This window comes from Pan troglodytes, chromosome 21 (genome assembly GCF_028858775.2).
Source record: "Pan troglodytes isolate AG18354 chromosome 21, NHGRI_mPanTro3-v2.0_pri, whole genome shotgun sequence".
Classification (NCBI taxonomy): Eukaryota; Metazoa; Chordata; class Mammalia; order Primates; family Hominidae; genus Pan; species Pan troglodytes.
The window spans coordinates 61,709,435-61,718,348 of record NC_072419.2 but is presented as its reverse complement, the minus strand read 5'-3'; the positions used below and the strand labels follow the sequence as shown (position 1 = coordinate 61,718,348).

The 8,914-nt window shown below is 40.0% G+C and overlaps 1 long non-coding RNA gene across 1 annotated transcript; it reads left to right on the top strand.

The window, feature by feature from the left end:
* The first annotated feature begins 1,216 nt into the window (after positions 1-1,216).
* LOC104003627 (uncharacterized) lies at positions 1,217-8,077 on the top strand. Its single transcript, XR_676313.3, has 3 exons — positions 1,217-1,345; positions 4,790-4,923; positions 6,038-8,077. It is a non-coding gene; the product is annotated as an uncharacterized LOC104003627 (long non-coding RNA).
* The last annotated feature ends 837 nt before the right edge of the window (positions 8,078-8,914 follow it).

The window sequence follows — 8,914 nt, the reverse complement described above, 5'->3', positions numbered from 1 at the left end:
CAGTCTTGACATCTTCCTCTTTCGCTGCCAACACCTGATCAATCACTCTTGTCTGTATATTTCATTTTTGTAATATCTCTCCAGTCCACCCACCTCTTTCCAGCTCACTGTCACTCTTCCGGACCAGGTCTCCAGGCCAACATAATATTTTATCTGAATTACTACACTTATGTCCTAAGTTACCTCTCTCCCTTCCTCTTCCTGTCTCCCCTCATCCAGCATAATCTTGACAATCCTGAGTCAGATTCTGTCTCTCCCTAGCTTCACACCCTTCAATGGCTTCTGACTGTTCTTGAGCGAATGTTCAAACTCTTTATCAAGCTTTACAAGGCTCTGCATTATCTGCTTCTGCCCGCCTCATGTTGCCACTCCCCTTGTCACTACGCAGTTGCCACTCTGGCTTCCCTCCGATGTCTAGAAAGTACCTGCTTCTTTCTGTGAGTTATTCCCATGCCTGTAACCTCCTCTGAGTTCCACCCTTCTGCCTGGTAAACTCTTACCAATCCCCTCATCCAGATTTAAACATTCCATCTTGGAGGAAGACTTCTCTGTCTTCCTATCCTTCATTTAGGTTTCTTACTCCTCATATTCATTGAACTGTGTACTTCTTGAGATCACTTAAAAACAACTCTAACATTCATTGATTGAAGGAAGAAAGGAAGGAACAAAGAAAGAAACAATTGAACTCAAAACTGAAAGTTTCCAACATTTGAGCAGTACCATGTCATCAGTGTTTTGGGTGATAGTGTTGATGGGGTAGTTGCTGTGGAAAATTGAATACAGTTTACTTACTTGCAGATAGACTCATTTAGATGTATGAATTTAAAATGTATACCTTTTTGTACTGTCTTCTATAATTACTGTGGTTTGGATTACAACTTGCCATTTGAGATTTTTATTTCAAGCACTCAAATAACAAAAGGCGACCATTTCTTACATTATCTCCAACACTGCCAGGTGTTCTTCCATCATCAAATTGTTAAAGAAAACACACAAAACATATGGTTTCCATTGCTCCCTGCATAATCTGGAGCTGTAGAAATGCAGGATGCTCACGCTCTCAGCAGAAAGGAGTGAGCATGAAACATTCATAAGCTTGGTGTTTGTGATTATTAAGTAAAGGCCAATTCTGGTGAGTCTGTCATTTTTTAAAAAATATGTAGTTATATATTAAGCAGCTAAATATTTGCTATATGATAGTTCTCATTACAATACTAGCTGAGACAGATTCCCTAAGAGGTATATGGAAGACTCTTGAAAATAAAGGACAGAAAAGCCTTAGGAAATACAGATGCATTCAGGAATCAGTACAACCAATACATATCATCTTTAAGGTTTTAAAAAGGTATCTGTCATAATATTTATTTTAACTTTCAGTAAAAAAGTAGAGCATGAGGCTTTGGGATTTGGAGACACTCAGATGTGAGCTAAGTCTTCCTCTGTCACTCACTACTTCTTGTGATATTGGGCAAGTTACTAAACTTTGCTTAGCATCAATTTTCTTTTTCTCATCTGCAAAGTGGTAGCAGTAATTGCATGAGGCTCGTAGGATGGTTGCCAACAGTATTGAGGTAATGCAATGCTAAGTATTTATCTCAGTCTTTCCCACATAATACATGTTTGATATTTTGTTTTTATTGATTATGGTATATAATATTTTCTTTTGAAATTTGGCATTAGTTCTATACAAATGGAAACCAAGTTGGGCAAGTCCTGGGTCAAACACCTGCTAAGGTCAGAACTAGTGGAAAGAGTGTGTAGATTCCCAAGAGCAGAAGTTCAGAGATGGCTCTGTTACATCTTTCCTTTGAAACTTTGGGTAAGTCACTGGATCTCATATCCCTGATCTATAAAATGAGGATAATGGTTGCTTTAATTGCATGAACTTAACGAGATCTTATAAATCAACATATTTTTAGCATTGTGATAATGTTTTTAAATGGCAGCTTTTTCTATTTAATTCTTTCATTTAACGAACATTTAGTGAGCACTTGCACTTTGATGGGGCCATTTTGATTTGGCTGCAAGAATAGAGATGCATTATATGTCTTGTTTCAGTAAGTCCCATCCATATCTCCCTACTAGTAAGAAGAAAATTAGCTTTTGGTGTTTAGAAAGCCTATAAATCTACTACTATAAATTGATTAATTGATTTTACAAATATGTGCGGTTAGTATGCGTTCAAAAGCGTGGTGAAATATTCAAAAATTGAAACATTGCTCACAATGGCAAACTGTAGGAAAAAGTCTAAGACATCACTAACAGTGAACAAAATAAATCAATGATACATCCATGCAAAGGAATATTATGCAGCTCTTAAAAAGAATAAGGCATACCTGCATGAGAGGCATTATTTTCATACTGCAAGGTTATGCTGCAGAGTTGTGTGGGGCACAGTCTAGACTGCTTGAATTTGAATCACACTTCACTGCCTTCTGTGTAAATTTGTTCAAGTCACTTTCTGCATTATATCACCCTTTCCCTGTGTCTCCAACTGGTTGATACTTGCACCTCTCCCAGAAGTTGTAGGGATTATCTGAAAAGAATTTAGAAAAGTGCCAGGTTTAGACACATACTCTATATGGGTTTGTTTGCTGCTGTTGTTATTATTATTATTGAAGTGGGTACCTCAAAAGATTTATTATTAACTAAAAATCAAAATGCATAATACTGTCCACATACTATATCCATGTATAAAAGTATATGTTAGAGGATGGAAAATATATGTTTAAATGGACAACACATATTTCTGGAAGAGTCCAGAAGAAATTCATTATGTTGCTATCTTTTTGGAGGGTAAATGGAAAACTGGGTGACATGAGAGAGAAGGAGAGAGAATTATCTCTAATTAGAAAATAATTTTAATCCGTTTAAAATATTTACCATATTCACATATCACCTCTTAAAAAAACAAGGACAATAAAATAAGTAACTATATGTAACCACATTATAATCCATGATTTTATATTTATGACATTTTTCCTGTCTGGGCCACATGGATGAGCTTAGTATTTGTCTTTTGTGTGTGTGATTGTTGTATGCTTGCACCTCCGTCCTCCCAGGTTCATTTTCATCAAGGTAAACCAGGGTAAAAATTTCTAAGCACTGTTTAGATCTTCAACAAAACCTTGAATACTTTTAGAAATTAAATACCCTGAAATGAATTGGAGCATCTCAGACCCAGAAAGCATGAGTCATGGAGAATGGACTCCTCCAGCAATTCAAATCCCAGGCTTCTCAGCACTCATGACAGCTGTATGTGGGAGGCCCCAGAGGTTCGCCTGAAATAGGGTCAACTGGAGTCTGTCTCAAAAAATTTACAAGCATGTTTTATTAAAAGGAGTTGCCTCTTCGAGGCCACTGTCACTATTAAAACTAAGAGGAAAGTTTTGAAAAAATTAAAACCACCCTCTCTACCCTCTTCGAATAGAACATCAATTTATGTAAATTGTTTTTTATAAGTAGCCTCTGAGTCATTTAAAACATTTTACTTAATCCACGTGGGTGAAGCCTCAAGGTTTCCAGTTTTTGTGCTTCTGCTGGAAGGAAGCTTCTCAGTGTTGTGTGGTTTTCAAAAGGTGCTTGCATGGTTTTCCAAGAGGAATTGTCCACAGCAAGCAATCCAGAGCTGGAGACCTCAGTCATTGCAGCAGGAGGCTTATCTGACAGGCTTATCTGTACTTTTATCAGCAAGACAGGCGATCTTGGGAGCCCGTGTCTCAAAGCAGCACAACCCTCTCTCTACCATTTGCTGACATGTGTTTCTTGACCATGAAGGCAAAAAACACTGCCTAGGTTCTGCTTTCAGGGGAAATACACATGACCAGGAGGAGTTGAAGGTCCTTCTCTTTAGGGATGTACAGGAAAGGCAGCAAATCCTTGTCCTTTGCAGGAATATGCATGAGGCTCTTGCTGTGCCCTCTAATCTGAATGCCACTCCCTTTTATTCTGGACACAGAGAGCTTGGTAGTGATCATGGCTCTGCCTCTTACTCGCTATATGGCTTTCAGCCACTAGTTAACCTTTCTAGGCCACATTTTTCAAATCTGTAGGGTGGGAATAAATAAATTAATTTGACTAATATCTGAGTTGCTACTCTATGCAGGATTTGGACTTTTGCAGTACAGGAATAGTTACAGAGGTACAAAAGAGTGGTTGTTCAGGAAGCCTCTAGTCTAGGACTGTAATAAAATATTCTTCCTTAGGTTACTGATTATGACGGGATATTTCTCCTAAGGTTACTGAGGGTGATGGGCCATTCCCCTTACGGTTACTGACAATGGTGGAGTATTCTTCCTAAGGTTATTAAACACTTCTCATAAGATTATTGAGGGTGTGAAGGGACAATGTCTACCTACAAAATTAGTTGTGGAGACTTGGAGAAATGCAGGTCAAGCTGTCGGCAGTGCTGTCCCAGATTAGGCAGTGAGCAAGTGTGAACACTGCCCACCTCAGCCTAATTTCAGTTTCTCAGGGAAGCCCCCAACTGGTTCAAATTCTTCTACTCTGTGCTTTCAGAAATCCTGGTACCTCTTCTTGAGGGTCTTATTACATTTACAATTTTATATTAACTTGGGTAATTATTCAATTTATTTCTGATTCTCCCACTAGACCTTAAGTTCCATCAGGACAGGGCTGCTGGCTTTTTATTCTTCTTATTTGTCTCTATTTTCTCCCAAGGGCAGTTGCCCAATGAAGGTCTGAGAGATGTACATACTTGTATTTTTAATGAATAAATGAGCATATTGAGCAATATGTGCCCCCTTTTTCTCTCTCAATTTCATTTCAGAAAGCCAGAACATGTATTTCTCTTGCTTATCCCAGGCAGGATCTAAATATGCAAATACGCCACTTTTCTACAAGATAACTCACTGTGAGTCAATTGCAGGACAGACACAATACAATGGAGCCCGAATTTCTCAGGTAAGCATCGGCATTTTCTCCGACCTGGAACTGTTGCTTCATTTGCATTGCTAACTGTATTATGAATATGTTCAACTCCATTCCTGGCACTTGATGCCTTAATAGGCTTTCAAAGGGGTTTTGTGATGGAGAAATTGTCCTCCAAATTCTCTTGGTGGCCCCCTGCATGCTCTTTTATAATGTCTACCTGGCAGGTGCACTGGCCATACAATGAATTCAGCAATAATTACCTTTGAAATCCAAAACCACATACTGTTTCAGGACCCAGGAGGGATTTAGCTGAATGCCCATATTAGCTTGAAGCTCAGATTGAAGAAAAAAGAAACACCTGCTTTTCACATTTTAACAGCATTTGTGAAAATCCATGGGCATTCTCTGCGTGCCGTGACAGGGCACAGCTCCGCCTTGCTACCCCTGCCTTCCATACTTCTTTTCTTTGGGTTGTTTTGTCTTCTCTAGAATCTTCTCGCATTCCATTTTCATTGTGACTCCAAACAGCATTTTCATTTTGGATTTATGGCAGCCCAAGGTCGTGTCAGAGAATAAAATCAAATTAACAGGGTCAAACATTCAGGACGACCAAGCCCAGGCATGAATGTGAAATTGTTAACACAAGGGCAACCTCTAAAGGTTTATGGAAACATAAGAAAGACAAATGCAGATGAGGACAGGCTACGGGACTGGCTGACCAAACCACAAGTTACCTGAAGGGCAATGCTGGGCACAGAGTAGGCACTCAGAGTTGTGTTTGAATGATTCTGTAGGGCGATAAATCATCCTGTTTTTCTCAAGACATGAATTCCTGTGCTAAAACTGGGAAAATCTCAAGAAAACTAGGACAGGTTAGTCACCTTAGATTAGCATACACTGACTTTGGGTTTTCTGATAGCCCAGACTCATCCTGCTTTCACCCTGAGATAACCATGGTCTCAGGCAAGATTACGTCCACTTCCCTTCTATTCTTTGCAGCCATATGAGTTCAAAGCACATGTCCATATTGTGGACATATTGTGGACAGTGCACTTGGAGATGGAAAGGATGGGTGAGGGAAGAAAGAATTGATGCGTTTTGATATAGCCAACATATTTTTTCTTCCCTTTTATTCTCTTTTCAGGCAAAGAAATGTGGATATGGACATCTAAGAGCTTTTAGAATATAATTTCAAAGGCAGGACTGATTCTGTGAAAAGCCATCAAATGTACTGTCTGACAGCTGTTCCTGCCCAGCAAATGAACAGGATACCTACGACACGGTGACTACCATGTCATCAGGGCCATGAGATGTACAGAGTTGACCAGGAAGCAACAGAAATGTAACTCAAAACCTCAAAACAGAAAACCACGTAGCCTATGACAGTGGTCGCTGGAGTATATATTTTACTCTTGCGGATTAGAAAAAAATCTCAAGCCGTCAAAGATAGCAAAGAAAAACTGGGGAAAACAAAGAATTGAAATCAACATATAAGAGACAAGACTACAATTGCTACATTTATAGTATTAGAAGGAAAAAAAAAAAAAAAACACTTCAAGGTGAGGGAAAAAAAACTGGATGAGAGTTCAGAAATCCCTCCAGGGCATGAGCAAAATGAAGTGAGAGACTCCTAGGTAGGAAGATAATACCATGCCTGAAGTTAGCAAAGTTCTAGACGGGATATGACAGAGATACCATGCAGTTGAAAAACAATTCCTGGGGTCACGTCATACAGATGGTTGCCCCACACCGCTCCAGGAATTCAAACCAAGACGGCATTCTGGGGGAGGCTGGACAAGGAACAAATGGCTCTGTTGTAAAAGTTAAATGAGATTTCCATGCCTGCCACTCCAATGGCTCAGGGCACACCTCTAACTTTTTTTTTTTTTTTTTTTTTTTTTTGAGATGGAGTCTCAGTCTGTCGCCCAGGCTGGAGTCCAGTGGTGTGATCTCAGCTCACTGCAAGCTCTGCCTCTCGGGTTCACGCCATTCTCCTGCCTCAGCCTCCCGAGTAGCTGGGACTACAGGCGGCCGCCACCATGCCCGGCTAATTTTTTGTATTTTTAGTAGAGATGGGGTTTCACCGTGTTAGCCAGAATGGTCTCGATCTCCTGATCTCGTGATCCGCCCGCCTCAGCCTCCCAAAGTGCTGGGATTACAGGGGTGAGCCACCGTGCCTGCCCCAATTTGTTTATTTTTAATTGGTCCTCAGCAGCATCACCATAGGAATAGGAAAAACTAAAGTGGACCTGCATCAGGACACCATCATCCACAAAAACCCAGCCTTGCTCCCTCAGGCGGCAACGGGCAGTAGGTTGGGGGACTACTTTAACAAGGGAAAACGACGGCAACAACGGACAGGCAAAATCTCCCATGCTTTCTGAGGAAATAGACGTAAAAAAACATGGAAGAAAATATTCATTAAATTTTTGTGTCTTAGCAATTGCAGATATAAATTAAGGTGCATTTAAAATGCCACCTTTAGATGTCTGATGTGTCCTGGGTGGGATGAGTGTATGCATGCATCGCACCTTGTATTATGTAATGACTAGGCTGCTTGGTTCTACTGGAATATTCTGCCACATCCGTATTCAACATCCAACAGATCTGTACTGAACACCTGCTGTATACATGGAATGATTCTAAGTCCTGGGGATAGAACAGTGAATACAGCAGACAAAATTTCTGCCTTCATGGAACTTATATTCTTATTAGCAAGATAGAAAAAAATATACAATATACATCCTATATAAGCACTATAGAGAAAATAAAGAATATAGCAGGGTAAATTAAACCACTTGTGATAGGAGCAATATTTGAGATAGGTCACTTAGACAAACCCTCTCTGAGAGGAATTGAGCCATGATACATATACCACCGTATATAAATACTATGTAGGACAGAGGGAATAGCCAGGGCAAAAGCCCCTGTGCTTATTATATTCAAGAACCACTGTGAGGCCAAAGAAATGACAGACACTTGGACCAGCATGCTGTCCATGGAGTTGTGAGAAGTGTTTAGTAATAAGTGAAATACATTTTGAAGGTAAAGTTGGCATAGCATGACTTCTTTCTTTCTAACCCAGAAACCCCACACACCAGATTTCCTTTCTCATATGGACATTTGTGACAGGCTCTCTAAATTGAATCCCCTTAGGCTATTAACTGAAAGGAGCATGGTGCTTAAAAAAGAGAAAGTAGAGAATTAGCTCATTATGTGATGCCTTTAGTATTTAATTCATTCCTGTGACCATTCTTTCACTCATTCCTCTTGAAAGCACTTGCTTAGCATCTAATACATCTTCAGCACCTGCTGGGCCTTAGAGGAGAAAAATGAGCAAGGCACAATCCCTGCATCCAAGGGCACAATCTTGCTGATGAAGAAAGACTGACAAACAGATGATTACAGGACAATATGGTAAATGCAGCCATCATCATTTATGTGAATGCTCTACATGATTTGAAGATAGAGGGTCAGCTAGGGGACTCACAGGAAGTGAGAATCCAGATCAAATAACATCAATTAGGAAGAGAAGATGGCCTGGTAAAGTCAGGGAAGGAAACAGAATCGGAAGAAGGAGAGGAGTGAGGGAATTCTAGCAGAAGGAGACCTGATTAGAGGCATGAATGGGTTGTGGGGAGGGCATAGCACATACAGGGGATATTAGGTTTGGTGCTGCTAATAAAATGGTGTTTCTCATAATTAACAAATGACTATATGCCTTGCTAAATACATAGATTTTCATATCCCTCTCTGGGAGATGCTGATTCAGCAGGTGCATGGTGGGAAGTAGGCGTGTGCATCTTCACAAGTACCAGAGGAATTGTGATCACTGGGAAGTCTGAGATTTACCGTATTAGAGGTTAAAGTAAAGAGTTGGGGGTGGGCATGCAACTGGAAGGAGGGACCGGATTAGAAGAGCCATACATAGAATGCGTCATGGACAAGAAGCAGGGAGTTTATTCTATGTGTCAACAGTTAAATTTCATAACACAATTTTTAAAAAAGAAGAAAGGGAAGA